At 45.1% G+C, this 20967-nt stretch overlaps 1 protein-coding gene across 7 annotated transcripts in view; it reads right to left on the bottom strand.

The window, feature by feature from the left end:
• LOC146775930 (receptor-interacting serine/threonine-protein kinase 2-like) overlaps positions 1 to 20967 on the bottom strand; it is a 765942-nt gene that overhangs the window by 430635 nt on the left and 314340 nt on the right. For 2 of the 7 annotated variants that reach the window (XR_014972010.1, XM_085637722.1), the window contains exon 1: positions 8926 to 9024. The exons of the other annotated variants lie outside the window; for them this stretch is intronic. The gene's annotated coding sequence lies outside the window, so the exon portion shown is untranslated. Of the gene's footprint in view, positions 1 to 8925; positions 9025 to 20967 lie in introns of those variants that run through there. 7 annotated transcript variants of the gene reach the window in all.

Below are 20967 nucleotides of genomic sequence, written 5' to 3'. Positions count from 1 at the left end.
AGCTCTCATTATATATTTTATGATTCAGACTTCGAATTTTTGCACCCAATAGGAACATTAACAATTATTATACCAAAGGCTACATATGGACCAGACCTAGACAATGTATGTTCTGCATACCTTCAAATAGTAACTTTGATCCACGGGCTGTGGCCCACAAATAGTTAGAATAAAGATGTGAATATGTTCTTATATATAAATTCTCCTGCTACTTGGGACGATTATAATTGGAATCCAGTAAACGTAAAATAAGTTGAGTTAATAATTGGTATTCAGACAAAATATTGAAGTTAAAATATCGTCATACCAAAATATCGACTACAGAATATCATGATATGGAAATATCGTCTGCAAGAATTTTGTTGTTAAGAATATCCATTTTAAGGGAAGGAGCACCGATTTTTAAAATATCGAAGTCATTCGTATTGTTTACAAAAATATAGTGGTTTATAATATAGTTTTTTAATTATTGGTATGTACTGTATTATAAATGTAAATGATGTGAATTTTTTAATTATTGTTTATCTTTTTAATATAGTTAAATTTTTAGTAGTTGTGAAATGTAATGTAGCTATTTTTTGCGATTTTTAGTACAGTAGCAGGTGGTAGGTTTATAGGGGTACAGGTTGGGAAGTAATTTATTTATAATAAATTATACATTCGTTTTTATTTAATATTATTTATTTTATTGGTAATTAATAATGTTAATTGTGCAATTAAAAAAATATATAATTAAAATTTTAGGTGGTGTGGGGTTTATGGGGGTAAAGGATGTGAAGTAATTTAATTGTTATTAAATGATAATTAGTTAATAGTATTTTTGAATTGATAACTAATTATGTTAATTTTGTAAATATGTTTTTATTTTTTTTTGTGTGCAGGTTGTGGGATTTATATGTGTACAGGGTGGGAAGTAAATTAATTCTAAATAATTAATATTAAGGGCCTCATCGCGGAATACTATTACAGCCGCCTCATTACAATTTAAGCAGTCGGAATAAAAATCGACCAGTCATTCCAGTTGGATTCCGACGGGCTCCGTCGTAGAACGGACAGTAATCCCTATGGACGGCGTTTCCGCCGTAGGGATTATGATGCTCGGTTTCCGACAGGCTTTCCATGCCGGGCTTTCCGACATGGAAATCTTGTAGGATAGCAAGATTGGGAGCTCCTAGCAGGGCCCCCTTCTCTTTACGGCCTATGGTTGGGGGCCGAGCCCCCTGGTAATCCCTGCACCGTGTGGCAGGCACCTTGAGGTGCCTGCCACACGGTGTAGAGGGATTAACACAATCTCCCAATTCTCTATGGGAGCTTGTGCTATGACGGTTTACAGCAGCATAGAGAAATTGGAGTATGCGACCACACCGGAGGTCAGAGGTTTTTTGCAACACTAATCGTAATCAGCCCCTACCTGTTTACTTGTTAAATATGTTAATTGTGTCATTCTCCAGTGCTGCTACCCTACATGGACACCCTGTGCATACACATCATTGGTTCCTAACCTCCCACTCGTAACACTATGGATACCATAACACTATGGATACACGTCGAACATTATTATGGTCCCCCCCTTTTTTTCTTGGTTGTTGGTTGTAATATTTCTTGATATGTACCGCTTGCATGCATTTCCACATTAGTCACTCAATTACTCCAAGGTATGTCCTAGCTCTGTATTATGTGGCATTATCACGTTCACGCTCTTCCTACAGTCGTCACAGCTTTGTATATTAGCACGGCAGTGACTTGATGTTGTATAGTCCGACTGAAAATGGACGGTATGGATGTTCTAAAGAAAATCAATAAATAAATATTCATAAAAATATTAATAGATGTGTAATTATTTATTATTATTTTTAATTTTAGCTGCAAGTTGTGGGGTTTATAGGGGTACGGGTTGGGAAGTAAATTAATTATAAGTAATATTACATTTTTAATTGATAATTATTTCATTGATCATTAATTATGTTAATTGTGTAATTACATTTTTTCATTAAAATCTAAGGTGTGGGTTTTGTAGGGTATTAGGGTGGGAAGTAAATTCATTAAATTTTTTAATTGATATTATTTATTAAATTGATAAGTAATTATGTTAATGGAGTAATTAAGTTACATTTTAGGAGTGTGTTCTGTGTTTTGTGGGGGAATATTGTGGGAAGAAAATTAATTATAATTTAGTCATAATACATTTTTAATTAATTATATTTAGCTTATTGATATTTATGTTAATAGTGTAATAATTTGTTTTTTAAAGTTACGTTTTAAGAGCAGGTTGTGAGTAATGTAGGGATATATGGTTGGAAGTAACTAAAATAAAATTATTTGATAAATTGTTTTGTTAATAAATAATTTTTAAATCAAATTAGTTATTTGAAGGATATTTTTTATTTTAATTATAATGATATGTGTAGTTATTTATGATGTGTATTCAACATTGTTATACGTATTTATTTTATTTTTAATATAAAATATATACTTTTTTTTTTTACATATTTATATTTTTATTTGTTTTCTTTTCTAAAATAATTGTATTGTGTTGAACAGAATTGGTTTGTTTCTAATGTTGCACTGACTGGAGTGGGAATAGTACATTTTACCCCATCTCCATCCAACACTTTACCTACTGTTGCACTCATTGGAGTGGAAAAAGTAAATTTGACCCCTCCACAATCCAACACTTTCCCTACTGTTGCACTCATTGGAGTAGGAATAGTAAATTTTACCCCTCCGTAATCCAACACTTTTCGTACTGTTGCACTGACTGGAGTGAGAATAGTAAATTTTACGCATCCGCAATTCAACACTTTCCTTACTGTCCATGACTGGAGTGGGAATAGTAAAATGTACCCCTCCATAATCCAACACTTTCCCCACTGTGCCACTGACTGGAGTTGGAATAGTCAATTTTACCCCTGTATGATGTAACAGTTTTCCTACTGTTGCGTTGTGTGAAGTGGGAGTGGTAAAGTTTATACATCTTAAGCAGAAGAATTTGCTTACTTTTGTATACATTTTTGTGGGAATAGTATAGGTATTAATTATAAAATTATATCATATGTTTTATATTGTTACAATTTATAGTATGTTTGTGCTTATTTAAAATGATAATATTTATAAACTTTATAATTATTCATGATTTTAATAGGTAGAATATTTTTATAACACTGCAAGAAATGTAAGTTGTTTACTTTTTTATTTGATTTAAAATGGTTGTTTTTTAAATATTTTACGTAATTGGTGTATATGTATTTCTTTGTTAATAGTTATTTTTTATATTACATTATTTAAAAAATTCTGACATAATATAAATTGAAATTTTTTGTTTAATAGTTTTTAACCAGATATATGTAAATATATATCAAAATGTGTCTAACTTCTTTTTACAGTGTATTTGTTTTATTTGTTGAAATATATATTAAATCAATTTTTTTATTAAATAAATGTTACTATTTAATATATAATTAAATTCATATATATTTAAAACACAATATTTAATGCAACAATACTGACAATGATATTTTTTTCTATATTTTTGAACTTGCCATTTTAAGGCTGGGATGACGATATTTTTTACATCGATATTTTGATCACAATATTTTGGTATAGGGGTATTTTCAAAGCCAATATTTTGTCAGTGAACCTCAATAATTGGATACAACATGAATATATTAGTTACTCAAACTTGCAATTGAGTTGCATTGATTACAATTAAACTGTAGGATAGGAGGTGGACAATGTCACTAATTTGCGACAGCAATAAAGTAGTCATATAATTTAAGAATAAATCAATTTTAACATGGATTATATAGCTATTTTTTGTATAACAAGGGAATGTATTATCTTAAAATTCAGAAAGGTTCATCATCGTATCTACAAATACGAACTCATAAAATGTAAGTAGTCCCATTGATTGATTCTTTGATTACCAAGTGCGTGCTCTGTTTCGCCATAGGTTTAGTACTATTGATATATAGATAGAAACGGTCTTCCCGATTCATAGTAGATGAGTTATAACTGAACAAAGTGGTTCAATTTCACCTAATAATGTTGATTTCAGGGTTGCAATATGGGAAATGTATTTAGATTTAGTCGCAGGGCTATAGCTATTCTGGAAACATAAATAACTGGCTCCTTTTTACGTCTAGAATGAGAATTGCCAAAAATTTGATGGTTTCCTCTCATTTCACTGTACAGTGTACTTAATAGTTATTGTTTATACATTGTGTAGGAGAGGTGAAACTCTTGGAGTGTATCATTTGTTATTAGATGTTTTTAACATGTATTTACAACCCTAAAAAAGAGGGTTAGCTCAAAACACTTGTTGGCTGTTCCAAGTTTGATCAAGATGTTCATTGATTGATTGGATAGTATCATTATGAATAAAAGAACAACATTTAGTTTTAGAAAACACACCGAAGTTGCAAATCTTTTCAATCTAGGAATTAACATTTTAATGTATTTACAACTAATTTCCCACTGGACACAACTGACTGTCCTAGATCCTCGAGAAAATAATTTAAAGGGGTCCCTAAAAGAGTAAAGGGCTGGTCAGTGTGAAACGTGAATTGGGGCAGAAAGGACTTTCTGACTCTGAATATGTGACATTGTAATGCTATTAAAGGGTCTTAGATAACTAGGAGTCACATGCATGTAGCTTTTTTCATGTCGCAAATGGCCCAATTCACAGAATAGGGCTGTTTGCAACAGGAAAAAATAATTTTTCAATGTGCAAAGGCCCATTTTGTGATTCAGTAACCTATTACAGAATCGCAAAATGGGTTAGCAATTCGATATTAGGAAGGGGCGTGTTAAGGGCGTTCCTTCCTAATAGCGACTCACAGTGGTATGTAATAATGTTTTGCAACCGAAATGCGGTCGCAAAGCATTCACATTTTGAAGTTGGTGGTAACCCATTCGCAAATGGGAAGGAGTCCCTTGGGGACCCCCTCCCATTTGTGAATGTATGCAAAATGTTTTTTAAGAGCCGGCAGCAGTCTAACGGACCACTGGCTACAATTAAATAATGAAAAGAAAACTTTATTTTTGTTTTAGAAACACATCCTGTTTTCCTTTAAGGAAAACTGGCTTAATTTTTTGAAAAAACGTGTGCGAACTGAGCAAAATGTGGAAGATGTATCTTACTTTGAGGTCAAGACGAGATACACTGATTATTCAAAGTAGCAGGGAACATATTTGGATAATTCACAAATTAAACAGTATCCACTGTAGTAGTACTATTTAGCCAAAACCACCCATAAACCTAATCTTCCTATTCTGAATGTAATTTAAGTAATTGCCTCTGCCAATCCTGGAAAGTATGGAGATACCTATACCAATCCTGAAAGGTAGGGAGATGCCTCTGCCAATCCTGGAAAGTTGGGAAATGCCACGGAATCCCAGTTCCGGCAGCTATTTCTGGGCCCAGGGAAACATGAATAATTTGTGCACATAATTCAGCAGCGTCTGCACGTTGCCTGTATTCCGTTCAGAGCTGCAACCTGCAGGCAGTGAGGGATCTTTCATATTTTAACATCCAGCTGGGCTAAAAACAAAAGCCTGATATAAATAGCCATCAGCCCTACTTTTGTTCAAGTATCATCCTGAGTGGGAGCCATCTGGAACCAAACACCTAGACTTGCAATGGAAGGAAACAAAGGTGGACAGCTCGTTTTCACTTTACAAGTACTTAAGAGAAACTACTGGAGGCAGATGTTTAACTTTGTTCAACTTCCTATGTAAGAGATGTGCTTGCGCTGCAAAAATGCTAGATTTATCGGTCTATAGGAGAAATTACACAAATATTGACTTAGTGTAGTACTTAGTAATATTTTATTTAATTCTTTCATAGTGATACTCATCCCAGTAAAGGGTGTCAGAGTGTATTACATCACCTACAGAGGTACAACTAATCATACAAGTCTGTAAAGCACTGTACAGGAATGTTACATATGATAATGAGGGTTCTAAGGTATAGGAATCACATACCATTCATACTTGTAGACATTATAGGCCTGATTACAATGGCTGTCCGACTGCACCCAACGGCTCGTCGGTTCCGACCACCATCTGCTGCTGCACTCCGATCGACGCATTACAATGCGTGCGGTCATAGGCAGCAGGCATAGGGACCGTCGGGCTCAAGGAGCGCGTCGGTGCATTAGAAACACTTCATAATCCCTTAATGACGGCAGCTACCCCGTCGAGATTAAGATGTTGGTTTCCAACAGCCATTCCATGTTGGCCTTTCCGACATGGAAAGGCTGTCGAAAAGCAACAAAGGGGACCCCTAGCATGGCCCCTTCCCTCCTGGCCCTCCATAATGGGGCCTGGGGGGCACCTATTGTGCCCCCTAAACAAGCCTGCAATACAATACAGGGATGTTTGAAAACATCCATTTTACAATGGAAGATTGTGCTGGGGCCTTTTCTGCCCGCCACACAAGCTTCCATTGTAAAATGGATGTTTCTATGGGTGGTCGCATCCAAACTTGGATGTCAGAACCGCTGACCTATGGTGGGGCGGTTCCTTTCCCGCGTCCGCCTGACATCGTAATAAGGCCCTATATGTTAAGAGTCAATAGTCGGGAGAAACACAGAATCAGGATATAAAACACAGTTATTGACCTTGTCTGTATTAACAAGACTTTATCGCCCTCATTGCAATCTTAGAATAACAACAGGAAAAGAAAAACACAATAAGGATCCTAACCACTTATTTGCAGTTTGCATGAAGCTCCTTTTTGCAGGTAAATAAATCACTGTGCTATTTTGAAGGCTTGTAGCTTATGAACTGGAAGTATTGAAATTATCTGAATGTCATAATCAGCACACCACTTACCTACCTAAATAAAATTCAAATATGTGATCTCCATGTTGCACAATATGCTTTGCAGCAGGTACATTAACCCTTTGTGCTACATTATGAGTCAAAACTGTGACTGAAAAAACACACAGAACTCTCCCAGAACTGTGTTGACTACTAGAGTTATCTTACTGCTATTATAATCTCATGAAAATTGTTGGGCACAAAGTGATCGCTGCCCTGTAAAATATTTTAAAATCCAGCCTCTTTGTGACCAATTAAGTGATGTAGCTCAGATTTACACACATATGTCCTTGTTGGCAATTTCGTTGCGGCAGATTTTTGTAAATAAATGTAAAAGTTGACCGTCAGACTCTACTTTTTCAAGCTCTGTCCCACGTGACTCCATACATTTCCCTCTACCACACCTTGACCCCAATTTATAGCTTCCCGGGGTATTCAATCAATCAGGGTTGGTAAAGCAAACCCGCGAGGGTCTCAAGGCGCTAGGCCAGTTCCAGAACTTATCTCCTATCTCAGTTTTGACCCGACTGGTGCGTTGTACAGTTGAAGAGCTGGAGCAGCAGTATGTGACAACCTTAGACATTGGTAAATTGTGGTTTGTCTCAGGATTTTGAAAGGCATGTGCTGCTTTTGGCTAAAATTGCATCCCCTTTTATTTGACGTTTCTAAAATACAATACAGCACAGTAGGGTAACACAAGGCAAAATGACATCACACAAAAACATAAAAGTGCTCAACATAACAACTCCATTACAACAATACAAGCCAGCATTGCAAGCCAAACACACAACACAAAAACAGCCCAAATAGCACCGGTGCAACAATATGCAGCACAAAAAGTCAACACATCACATCACCATACCAACACAGCAAGATAACCTAAAACATATCACAAAATAGTGACACAACAAAGCAGAACAACAAAAACACAGTGTAAAACCCCAAATAACACTACACAATACACCACCACAATAAATACAGTAACAGAAAAAGCCACAATAACATACCAGCACTCTTTTTGACCAGAACAACAATGTGCTACAAGGCAACACAATAAGCAGAACAGAAGCACAACCTAGCACAATAACACCACACTGAAACACTTGAACAAAACAAACATGAAGGCACCCAACACAGCACATTTGTAAATTTGTTATTTGTGTTGTTTAGTGTTTTTGTATTATTCTCGTGTTGCTGCCTTGTGTTGACATGCAGTGTTGTATTTTGTATTCTATTGCTGCTTAGTGTTGTTTTTTCATAGGGCTGTTGGTTTGTTTCCTTTTTTGTTATAATGTGTTGCATATTTTTTATTGTTGTGCTATTTCAATGTTATAGTAACCTGGAATTGAAGTGTTATGGCAACGTTGTACCTCAACTGCACTCTGTCTTCTTAAATAGCCACAAATAGTCCTGTTATATATTACCACTTCCACAAATATCTTTTCATAATACAGTGTTCAAATGTTTGTGTCATATTACACCCACTATAGAAAAGTAATTTATTATTCACTAATATTCCTAATTATTTCTAAATATGGCCTAGAGGACTTTTTTTTTTACGTACGTTTATATTAACGGTATGTATGGTACAGTGGATACACGTGATTTCTCCATCATTTAGCGTTCGAAGCCATGCTGAAGAGAGTTGCAGAGCTATACGAACACGTCTAACATGATATAACATGGCCTAACACACATAAAACATACTTAAAAAATCAATATGACTAAAGGAGAAAAAAAACACAAAAATCAGGTGAAAGAAATGAGGGGACAGCAATACGATACTGCATGGTTCAACTTTTTTTATCAAATCATTTCATCCCGGTACCCTTTCTATGAGATAATGTTACTATGGAACACATAATAATACCTCCTGTATACCTGAAATTTCACAAAACACTGAACTTCAGAAAACGGAAAGAATCCGTTGATCTGCTAAAAAAACGCCCATTCACATCTCTTTCACTTTCACTCTCGAGTCATGTGCCTGTCATTCCTGTAACTAACACACACCGTAGCCTTGTGCTACTCGGGCATTTCTACAACGTGTTTATAGTGAATCAGCTTAAAACGTCTGCTTTAAAAAAGCGTTTACAGGCTTACCTCAAGTCTGGAGCTGCTGCGTGCACGTTTACTCGCGACAGTGCCACGGCTGGCTCCCTGGCAGCAGGGCCACGCTAGGGTGAGTCAGGCTTGTTTTCCTTGATTTAATTGGTTGCTTCGCATAAAATTCCCCTTTCAGTTTAACTCTCCCCTCACCGCATTGCAGCCGTTTATTTCCTTCCCTTTAGATTACGACATCACTCTTGAGTTTCCGCAGCATGTCTTTAAAGCTAGGAGGTTTGGTGTTCATTATTCGCAGTGTGTTTCCAGTGCCTCGTGCATTTATTTTGGGGTCAATTCATTCACTGAAGTCAGCAGCAGTGTTGTGCCCTGTATCCAGGGCCACTGGAATTATGACATTTGGGAGTTTCCAGCACAATTATGGATTTGACAAGTTTGCCAGATGATTCATCGTCTGCTGCATAATCTGCAGATTTTGACCAAATTTTCTTTAAAAAAAAATATTAAAAAGGTACTAAAAACGCAGCTGCACGTATTGCAGTGCTTTGGAAGGCCATTTGCAAAGGTTGATGGGTCTGTTTTACGATGCTTATTGCTGAATTTGGGTGTTAAACTTGGACATAAAGTTGACATATTTGCCCAGACAGGGGGCGGACGCCACGGCCGGCGCTTTTTAGAGGAGTTCATTGCACCTCCTTTAAATCCTACTGAATCCGGTGCAGTGGATGTGGCCCGGAAGCCATGAAGACTGCCCAGGGACAGCCTGAAGCCTGGGGCGACGGCCTCTACTCAAGCGGGTGGTCCACGCTGTGGCGAGCCGTGGAGAACGGGCCGGCCCGCTCGCGTGGATGTGGCACGGATACTGGTTCCTGGACCAGTTGCCCCGGGGGTCATGGCTGCCAAGTTTTAAGATTGCTTATGTGTGGCATTTCCATGATTTTAGGGCACTTATGAGTGACATTAAGTGACCAAATTTGACACTTAACAGTGACATTTTCTCGCAAGTAAAAGCACACACCCTTTACAAACATGAAAGATGAACTCTAAGGTACATGTAGTATGTTGATTCAAGGGGTAGAGAAGTGGTCCTTTAATCGGCTTTCTATTTTCGTTATGCAATTCTTTTTTTTTTTTTAACATATGTGAAAACAGAAGCTTTCGTTGCAAGCCTGACAACTTCCTGTGTGTACCACACATGTATTCTCTATGTGGAACTGTGTATCTGCCATGCCTCTGGTTATCAGTGTAACTAATTGGTATGGCGGCCTAGTAGTTTAATGCACATGCTAAAGAGATCAGACAAGCTAACGAAGGAATGAAGGCCGTCGCCGAATGGATGAGGAACAGCCGACTGAAGCTGAAATCGGACAAGACGAAGGTCCTCATCCTCGGATCCACCCCTTCGGCCTGGGACGACTCCTGGTGGCCGACTGCAATAGGAACAACTCCAACACCCACCGACCACACACACAACCTAGGGGTCATCCTCGACTCGTCCCTCTCCATGACAAAGCAGGTCAACACTGTCTCCTCCTCCTGCTTCAACACCCTCCGCATGCTCCGCATGATCTACAAGTGGATCCCCACCGAAACTAGGACGGTTACCCAGGCCCTCGTCAGCAGCAGACTAGACTACGGAAATGCCCTCTATGCAGGAGCCTCGGCCAAACTCCTGAAACGGCTCCAACGCATCCAGAACGCCACCGCACGCCTGATCCTCGACATCCCTCGCCGCAGCCACATCACACCACATCTGAGAGACCTGCACTGGCTCCCTGTCAACAAGGGGATAACCTTCAAGCTCCTCACCCACGCACACAAGGCACTCCACAACACTAGACCAGCGTACCTCAACAGCCGACTCAGCTTCTACACCCCCACCCGCCAGCTCCGCTCCGCTCCGCAGACCGCACCCTCGCCACTGTCCCCCACATCCGAAGAGTGACCGCCGGCGGCAGATCATTCTCCCACCTCGCCGCCAAGACATGGAACACCCTCCCCATCCTCCTACGGCAGACCCAATGTGAGAAGTTGGCCTGATATGTAGTGCTCACTATTCTAGTGATCACTGTGTATCATTCCAAATGACCCTTATTGATGATTGGTTGTAAATCAACCTTATAGACCAGCTATCCTAGTAGCGTGGACAAGAGCAGTCTTCAGGCTAAACTCTAGAGGGCGTGTTAAGCCAGCTGTTTACCATCACATATACCCCTTGAACGCCAAGTGAAAGGACACCACACAAGTTGTTATGAAAATAAAGGATATTTATTTATAACAAGACTACCCTGGCTCTTTATGAGTCAGGGAGCTAAGCACACTACAAAACTCTTATGAAAATACTTCTGGTTGCACAATTTACACAAATGCCCGAAGGGCACGAAACCATTTACACTGCAAGTGGAATGGGAAAGGTTAGATAGTTTAAAGTTACTGATTCCGGAGGAATCCGATCAGTGGGACTAAACGAAAAAGGAACTGGACACTTGTAGAGTGAACCTACGATGGAGCACCGAGATGCTCGAGTTACCTAGCCCAGAAACTGCGGCTGCGTGGGGTTCAGCAAGATGTCTGGAGTCCTCGTTGTAGTCTCAGGAGCCTGAAAGAAGAAGTTGCTGGCAGGCGACCAGTGTTGATGTTCAGAGAGATCCAAGCCTGGATCGGTGATGAAGAAAACCTGAAAGCAGAGGGGACTCAGTTCTCAACCGCTAGCCAGCGATCGTGTGGGTACCAGGAAGGTACCGGCTGAAGTCACCTCGACCAGGTGAGTGGATGACGTCGGACTCGGCTGTTCCTCGGACCAGGAGGCGCGGCGGCGACCAGGATGGAAGGCGAGCTGTCCCACGAAGGTGTCTGCTGTCGATGATGCTGGGCCCAGGAATGGGGCAGCAGGTCTTGGCAGTGGCAAACCCACGCGGTGGAGTCAAGATGGCGTCGGGAGTGGACCAGGAGGGTCCGAGGTACTCCTCTGTTGAAGGGGAGCAAGAGCCAGTCTGGAGCAACCAGACCAGTGATGAAAGTCTGTCGTGGTGCGTCGTGAAGAGGGCCACAAGCCGGTCGGCGAGTGGCCGGACAACGCGGTGAGCAACAAGGAGCAGAAGGGCCCCCACGCAGATCTCGTGGATGCTGGGGAGGCAGACTTCGGTGCTGGAGCCGCTCAGGGTTAGGGCTTCTCAAACCCTAGGTGCACTCACTCGAGGGTCCCTCGGTGGGCGTGCTAGATAAGCGTCGTGCAGGTTCTGAAGATGGCCGGTCCCGCAGGTCTCGTCACACCTACGAATCTCAGCTGGGCTGATGATGTAGGTAGAGGTCAGAGATGGCAGGGAACCCGGGTCTCGTCGAGCTGGGCAGTCTTGATCCGGGGGAGAGACGTACAGCAAACCGCAAGCGCTTAGGTGGTGCCTGCTGGTGCAGGGTGGCTACTCCTTAGCCACAAGGGAGAGTCTTCAGAAATAGTCAAGAGTTCCTTTCGTGGAAAGTAGTTCAAGATTCAGAATTATCCAATTTGGGAAGGGGACCCGCTCCCACCTTTATTCTAGGAAAAAGGGGCTGGCCCGTGACTAGGTCCTACCTATGGGTGGGACCAGGAGGGGGGTGGTTACACCCCTATCCTTTGTCCGGCTTCGCCCCAGCTCAGGGGCTGGTGTGCCCCCGAAACTGGTTTGAGCCGGGCTATGCACAGTGAGCACCGGGGTGCCACTTGCAATCACCTTCCTTTCAGCCCTGCCTACCTGGGATACACAAACCCTGTCTGGGATGGTGCTAACACCGCCCTCGACAGGAAACCCTTTGTCCAAGCTCCCCTCGCTGGAAGGTCTTCCAGCAGCAGGAGGTCAGACTTGTGTCTGGTGGCAGCATCCATTTTGTGATGCTGAGGCTTGAGTCAACTTTAACCGGGGTTCAAGGTTACTTCCATGTCGTGTCCCTCTAGAAGGGTGGAATGCTAACCCCGTCGCCAGAACTGGCGAGGGGTTCGTATTCCAATTCGTATGACACCTTACTCGACATGTTTGGGTGATGCGATGCCAAAGTTAGCAAATAACCGCGAGGATTATAATGCACTTTAAGGTAGTTGGCCCGCGTCACCATGGAACGGCTATTAGGATTTGGTTCCGCAAGCCGTCGACGGGCTCAGCTCGCGCCAGAGCACCATCTCACATGATTCCCAGCACTCTGCCTTCAGGATTGATAAGGCCTGCCTTAGGAGTGACTGACAGGAATCCATGCGTCCATTTTAGGGTTAGGTATAGGAATACTACACCTACAGCAACGGGTGATTACACCACCTTGCCCCAGCTGTCGTGCAGCCAGTTGTGTCAGATTTGGGCGGCCATCCAGGGGTGGCATAATACATGCTGCAGCCCCTGGTAGGCCCTGGGTACACCGCTGCCCTGGATACCTGTGGTATGCTGATACAGGGACTGATTAGGCGGCCCAGTTCCAATTAGTGGATGCACCTAATGTACATGTGGGTTAATTTCGAGAGAGAACAGCTAGGCTGTGGGTCTGATTGGCAGGCCCACAGCCGGGGAAAGTCGTAAACCAATGAAGCAAAAGCAAAAAATCTGGGTGATCATAGGATTGCAGACCCTACTCTCCTACATGACCCCCCCCCCCCCCAAACTTTGGGACAATAAGCTAACCTTGACCAGGTGAGTCTTCTTGCTCTAAGTGGAAATACCTGGAGAGCCCATCTGCATTGCCATGATCAGTGCCAGGTCTATGCTCCACTGTGAAGTCCATCCCCTGTAGGGAAATGGACCACCTAAGTAGTTTGGGGTTTTCACCCTTCATTTGATTTAGCCACAAGAGGGGCTTATGGTCGGTCTGAATCTTGAAGTGAGTGCCAAACAAGTATGGCCTCAACTTCTTCAGGGCCCAAACCACAGCAAAGGCCTCCCTCTCAATAGCTGACCAATTCTTCTCTCTGGGGGTCAGCCTCCTGCTAATGAAAGCTATGGGCTGGTCATGACCATCAAAATTCAGCTGAGATAGAACAGCTCCCACACCCAACTCCGAAGCGTCTGTTTGGACAATGAATGTTTTGGAGTAGTCTGGACTCTTAAAGGATAGGTGCTGTGCACATGGCCTGCTTTAGGTCATCGAATGCCTTTTGACAGCTGGCTGTCCACTGAACTTTTTTTGGCATCTTCTTACTTGTCAGATCGTTTAGCGGGGTCACAATGGATCCATAATTTCTGACAAATTTCCGGTAATAACCAGTCAGGCCCAAGAAAGCTCGAACCTGAGTCTGGGTGGTTGGAGGAGCCCAGTCCTGGATGGCCTGTATTTTGCTCTCCAATGGCTGAACCTGGCCTCCACCTACCAGGTGGCCCAGGTATACAACCTGCGTCTGCCCTATCTGGCACTTAGTGGCCTTGATAGTGAGGCCTGCCTTCTGCAGAGCCTCTAACACTTTCCTCAGGTGGACCAGGTGATCCTCCCAGGTGGAGCTAAAGACAGCGATATCGTCCAGATACGCCGCGCAGAAGTCGTCCAACCCGGTGAGAACTTGATTCACCAGCCTTTGGAAGGTGGCAGGTGCATTTTTCAAACCAAAGGGCATTACCACGAACTGATAATGCCCACCCGGGGTAGAAAATGCTGTTTTGGGCTTGGCCTCCTCAGCTAACCTGATTTGCCAATACCCAGCTGTCAGGTCAAATGTACTTAAGTAGTTGGCCGAAGCCAACCGGTCTATAAGTTCATCTGCTCTTGGTATCGGGTGGGCGTCAGTCTTAGTGACTGCATTGAGGCCTCTGTAGTCCACGCAAAACCTCATCTCTTTCTTACCGCCCTGGGTGTGAGGTTTTGGTACGAGAACTACTGGACTAGCCCAGGGGCTGTCCGAGGGCTCAATGACTCCCAGCTCCAACATTTTCTGCACCTCAGTCTTGATGCAGTCTCTGACATGATCAGGCTGTCGATAGATTTTACTCTTTACGGGCAGACTGTCCCCAGTGTCGACCTCATGGGTACACCAATTGGTCTGACTGGGTGTCAGAGAGAACATATGTCGGAAGGATTGAAGAACCTGTTTACAATCCTGTTGTTGATGTCCAGAGAGGCTGCCACAAAAGACAACACCATCTACTGACCCATCGTCAGGGTTCTGAGAGAGCAGGTCCGGGAGAGGGTCACTCTCCTCCTCCTGTCCCTCATCTGTGGCCATGAGCAAGCCCATGCCCTCCCTGTCGACATATGCCTTGAGCCTGTTTACATGGAGCACCCGGTGGGGGCTCCGGGGAGTTCCCAGGTCTACCAAGTAGGTGACCTCTCCCTTTTGCTCAATGATCGTGTGGGGCCCAGACCATTTGTCTTTGAGTGCTGCTGGGGCCACTGGCTCCAGCACCCACACCTTCTGCCCAGGCTGATACACAGTCAGGACAGCCTTTTGGTCGTGTAAAGCTTTTTGTAATTCTTGGCTCGCCTCAAGGTTTTTAGATGCCTTTTCCATGTACTCAGCCATCCGTGAGCGGAGACCGAGCACATAGTCCACAATGTTTGATGCCGGCTTTTTGAGAGGTCTCTCCCATCCTTCCTTTACCAAACAAAGGGGTCCCCTTACAGGATGTCCGAACAGAAGTTCAAAAGGGCTGTAGCCAACCCCCTTCTGCGGGACCTCTCTGTAGGCGAACAAGAGGCAGGGTATCAGGACATCCCATCTCCGCCGAAGCTTTTCAGGTAGCCCATGAATCATCCCTTTTAGGGTCCTGTTGAATCTCTCAACAAGCCCATTGCACTGTGGGTGATAGGGTGTGGTGAATTTGTAGTTGACACCGCACTCCTTCCACATAGCAGTCAGATATCCCGACATGAAGTTTGCACCTCTGTCGGAGACGACCTCCTTAGGGAAGCCCACTCTGGAGAACACTCCAACTAGGGCTCGTGCCACAACAGGTGCTGTAGTGGTCCTAAGGGGAATAGCTTCAGGATACCTGGTGGCGTGGTCCACCACCACCAGTATAAACTTGTGCCCTGATGCTGTCTGGGGTTCCATTGGTCCGACAATGTCGATCCCCACTCGTTCAAAGGGTACCCCCACCACCGGCAGTGGTATGAGGGGGGCCTTTGTCGTGCCACCTGACTTACCACTGGCTTGGCAAGTGACACAGGAGCGGCAAAACTCCTTCGTATCTTCGGACATGTGGGGCCAGTGAAAGTGTGGAACAATTCTGTCCCAAGTCTTATTCTGGCCTAAGTGACCTGCAAGGGGAATCTCGTGGGCCAAGGTAAGGAGGAAACCTCTCAGAGACAAGGGGACGACCAGCCTCCTGGTCGCGCCAGGCTTGGGGTCTCTTGCCTCGGAGTACAGGAGTCCATCGTCCCAGTACACTTTGTGGGTACCTGTGGCGTTCCCTGCAGCCTCAGCAGCAGCCTGCTGTCTGAGGGGTTCAAGTGAGGGGCAGTCGAACTGTGCCTTCCCCAGGTCTTCCCTAGAGGGTCCCCCTGAGCCCAGAAACTCAACCTGACCAGGTTCAAGCTCTTGTGGCTCAGTTTCCCTCAGTTCCTTAAGGTCAGCCTCCTCAGAGACTTGATCCACGACCTGGGGCAAGGGGGAAGGCGAGGCCTTACCCTTACTGCTCCTTTTCTTGGATGGTGTCTGGTCCGTTCTTCCAGGATCCAGCACCTGTTCAGTGGGGCATCTTTTGGCTTGTGACCTGGTCACAGCACGGACATGTGCTGGCAAGCCTAACATTTCCATGTGAGTCCTCTGCTCCACTTCTGACCATTGTGACGTTTCCAAATCATTGCCCAACAGACATTCTACGGGGAGGTCTGAACTAACCACAACTTTCTTCGGGCCACTTACCCCTCCCCAGGAGAAATCAACAACTGCCATACTGTGATTGGTAGTGACATTGCTGGCATTGGTCACTAGGTAATCGGTACCTAGCATGATCTGTCCAGGGTCCACAAAGTTAGGCGTCACCATGGTGACACTGGCACAAGTGTCCCTGTAGGCCTGAGCCACTTTTCAATTGATCAAAGGCGTCTGCCTGTATTTGCCCAAAGTATTGGGACTGGCATCAGGGGACATATCCATATCCCCTGTACAGACAAGGACGGCCTGAGTGAGTGTGCCAACTAAGTCGTCACTCCCCTCAGTTCCCAAGGTTAACCCAACTAATGCCTTGGGAGGCGCACTACCACTGCTGACTGTACTAGGGGGTGCAGGTGCCTTAGGGGCTGCAGTGGCAGGAGTTTGCCCTCCTTTCTTGGTGCACTCACTAAACCAGTGAGTCTTACTTTTACAGTATTGGCACCACCTTTTTGACTGGCCTTCTGGAGTCTTCATTTTCTGCTGTGAAGCCTGACCCCCACCCTCTTTGGTTTGTTGGGGGCCTGTCGAAGACTTCTGGTCATTTTGTTCGTTCTTGTTACTACCCTTTTGGTCTGCTTTCTTCTGACCACCCTGGTTCTGAGTCTGGTTCTGCTTGACCCTTGTTCTGACCCATCTGTCTGCCTTCTTTCCCAATTCTTGGGGAGAGGTCAGCTCCGAGTCGACAAGGTGCTGATGCAACAATTGGTTCTGACAGTTGTTTAAAATCTGTTCTCTCATGATAAGATTGTACAATCCTGTATAATCAGAAACCTTGCTACCCAGCAACCAACCTTCTAAAGCCTTAGTGGCACAATCGACAAAGTCAGCCCAATCCGGAGACTGAATTTTCGGGGTGTCCCTGAACAGCACCCGGTACTGCTCGGTGGTTAAGCCGAACCCATCAATCAGTGTATTCTTCAGGACTTGGTAGTTGTTGGCATCCTCAGCTCTCGTAGTGAGGAGCTTGTATCATCCTTTACCTTCAAAGGAGAGCCACAGTATAGCTGCCAACTGACTTGGGGGGACGCACTGGACAGTGCAAGCCCTCTCCAAGGCAGTTATCCACTTGTGGATGTCGTCCCCTTGCTTAAAGGGGGGCACTATTTTACTCAGGTGTCTAGTGTCTATACCCCTGTCTTTCTCTCTAATGAGAATGCTGCCACCAGTGGGATCTAACCCACTCAATTTCTGCTCTCGGGCCAAGGCAAGTCTTTCTTTGGCGAGGGCAAGTTCTTCCCGCTCGATCCTCAGATTGACTTCCCTCATCTTCGCTTCGTGCTCCCTTCTCTGCGGGGACGTCATCCCTCTCTGAGAAGATGCCTGAGAAACATGTGTTCGAACAGATCTGTTAGAGCCTCTCGAGAGAGACCTAACTCGTCCGTTCCCAAGGTTAAGCCTGCTTAAGCGTGGGCCCGGGGCTCCCCCAGTTCCATTCTCATGCCTGCTTAAGTTGGTCCTTGTGAGCCTACTGACTACTACGGGACCTCCGTCTGCCTCGTCCCCTTCTAACTCTTCTTCCTCTTCCTCCTCACCATTGAGGTCGAGGTCAGGGTCACCAAGGGTTCCCTCTAAGGGAGGCATGTTCCCATCAGCATTAGGGGGGCCTGTGTTAGAGGACCTCCTAGCATCGTAAGTCTCTAAGAGACCTATCAGAAATGCGATGGTAGGGTTAGAACCCTGGTTTAGCTTCCTGGAGGCACACAGCTGTCTCATCTCCGTGAAGCTAAGAGCTGCATATCGTGACACGACCTGTGGAGGGTCGATGACCACTAAGGGAGTCTCTGCGGACTCTCCGTGGACCGACATGCTTTCTAGTGAGGTGTAAGTGAGGCACCTACCTACACTATGTGTTTCTCTACTGATCCCTTGCTAAGAGTTATAGTCAGGGTGTGCTAGTCCCTGTTTCACTATAACAGCTGATTCAGTAGAACTCAGAGTATTCTAAGTTAAGTTATATGTACCTGGGTACTTATGTGATCTTTCAACTTGATATTCTTAGGATACGTGTGTGGTAAAACAACAGCAAGCTCAAATCCCAACCGCTGCTCACCAATGTGAGAAGTTGGCCTGATATGTAGTGCTCACTATTCTAGTGATCACTGTGTATCATTCCAAACGACCCTTATTGATGATTGGTTGTAAGTCAACCTTATAGACCAGCTATCCTAGTAGCGTGGACAAGAGCAGTCTTCAGGCTAAACTCTAGAGGGCGTGTTAAGCCAGCTGTTTACCATCACATATACCCCTTGAACGCCAAGTGAAAGGACACCACACAAGTTGTTATGAAAATAAAGGATATTTATTTATAACAAGACTACCCTGGCTCTTTATGAGTCAGGGAGCTAAGCACACTACAAAACTCTTATGAAAATACTTCTGGTTGCACAATTTACACAAATGCCCGAAGGGCACGAAACCATTTACACTGCAAGTGGAATGGGAAAGGTTAGATAGTTTAAAGTTACTGATTCCGGAGGAATCCGATCAGTGGGACTAAACGAAAAAGGAACTGGACACTTGTAGAGTGAACCTACGATGGAGCACCGAGATGCTCGAGTTACCTAGCCCAGAGGCTGCGGCTGCGTGGGGTTCAGCAAGATGTCGGGAGTCCTCGTTGTAGTCTCAGGAGCCTGAAAGAAGAAGTTGCTGGCAGGCGACCAGTGTTGATGTTCAGAGAGATCCAAGCCTGGATCGGTGATGAAGAAAACCTGAAAGCAGAGGGGACTCAGTTCTCAACCGCTAGCCAGCGATCGTGTGGGTACCAGGAAGGTACCGGCTGAAGTCACCTCGACCAGGTGAGTGGATGACGTCGGACTCGGCTGTTCCTCGGACCAGGAGGCGCGGCGGCGACCAGGATGGAGGGCGAGCTGTCCCACGAAGGTGTCTGCGGTCGATGATGCTGGGCCCAGGAATGGGGCAGCAGGTCTTGGCAGTGGCAAACCCACGCGGTGGAGTCAAGATGGCGTCGGGAGTGGACCAGGAGGGTCCGAGGTACTCCTCTGTTGAAGGGGAGCAAGAGCCAGTCTGGAGCAACCAGACCAGTGATGAAAGTCTGTCGTGGTGCGTCGTGAAGAGGGCCACAAGCCGGTCGGCGAGTGGCCGGACAACACGGTGAGCAACAAGGACAGAAGGGCCCCCACGCAGATCTCATGGATGCTGGGGAGGCAGACTTCGGTGCTGGAGCCGCTCAGGGTTAGGGCTTCTCAAACCCTAGGTGCACTCACTCGAGGGTCCCTCGGTGGGCGTGCTAGATAAGCGTCGTGCACGTTCTGAAGATGGCCGGTCCCGCAGGTCTCGTCACACCTACGAATCTCAGCTGGGCTGATGATGTAGGTAGAGGTCAGAGATGGCAGGGAACCCGGGTCTCGTCGAGCTGGGCAGTCTTGATCCGGGGGAGAGACGTACAGCAAACCGCAAGCGCTTAGGTGGTGCCTGCTGGTGCAGGGTGGCTACTCCTTAGCCACAAGGGAGAGTCTTCAGAAATAGTCAAGAGTTCCTTTCGTGGAAAGTAGTTCAAGATTCAGAATTATCCAATTTGGGAAGGGGACCCGCTCCCACCTTTATTCTAGGAAAAAGGGGCTGGCCCGTGACTAGGTCCTACCTATGGGTGGGACCAGGAGGGGGGTGGTTACACCCCTATCCTTTGTCCGGCTTCGCCCCAGCTCAGGGGCTGGTGTGCCCCCGAAACTGGTTTGAGCCGGGCTATGCACAGTGAGCACCGGGGTGCCACTTGCAATCACCTTCCTTTCAGCCCTGCCTACCTGGAATACACAAACCCTGTCTGGGATGGTGCTAACACCGCCCTCGACAGGAAACCCTTTGTCCAAGCTCCCCTCGCTGGAAGGTCTTCCAGCAGCAGGAGGTCAGACTTGTGTCTGGTGGCAGCATCCATTTTGTGATGCTGAGGCTTGAGTCAACTTTAACCGGGGTTCAAGGTTACTTCCATGTCGTGTCCCTCTAGAAGGGTGGAATGCTAACCCCGTTGCCAGAACTGGCGAGGGGTTCGTATTCCAATTCGTATGACACCTTACTCGACATGTTTGGGTGATGCGATGCCAAAGTTAGCAAATAACCGCGAGGATTATAATGCACTTTAAGGTAGTTGGCCCGCGTCACCATGGAACGGCTATTAGGATTTGGTTCCGCAAGCCGTCGACGGGCTCAGCTCGTGCCAGAGCACCATCTCACATGATTCCCAGCACTCTGCCTTTTGATAAGGCCTGCCATAGGAGTGACTGACAGGAATCCATGCGTCT

This window comes from Triturus cristatus, chromosome 12, assembly GCF_964204655.1.
Source record: "Triturus cristatus chromosome 12, aTriCri1.1, whole genome shotgun sequence".
Classification (NCBI taxonomy): domain Eukaryota; kingdom Metazoa; phylum Chordata; class Amphibia; order Caudata; family Salamandridae; genus Triturus; species Triturus cristatus.
Note: the sequence above shows the minus strand (reverse complement) of the source record. Positions and strands in the feature narration are given on the sequence as shown.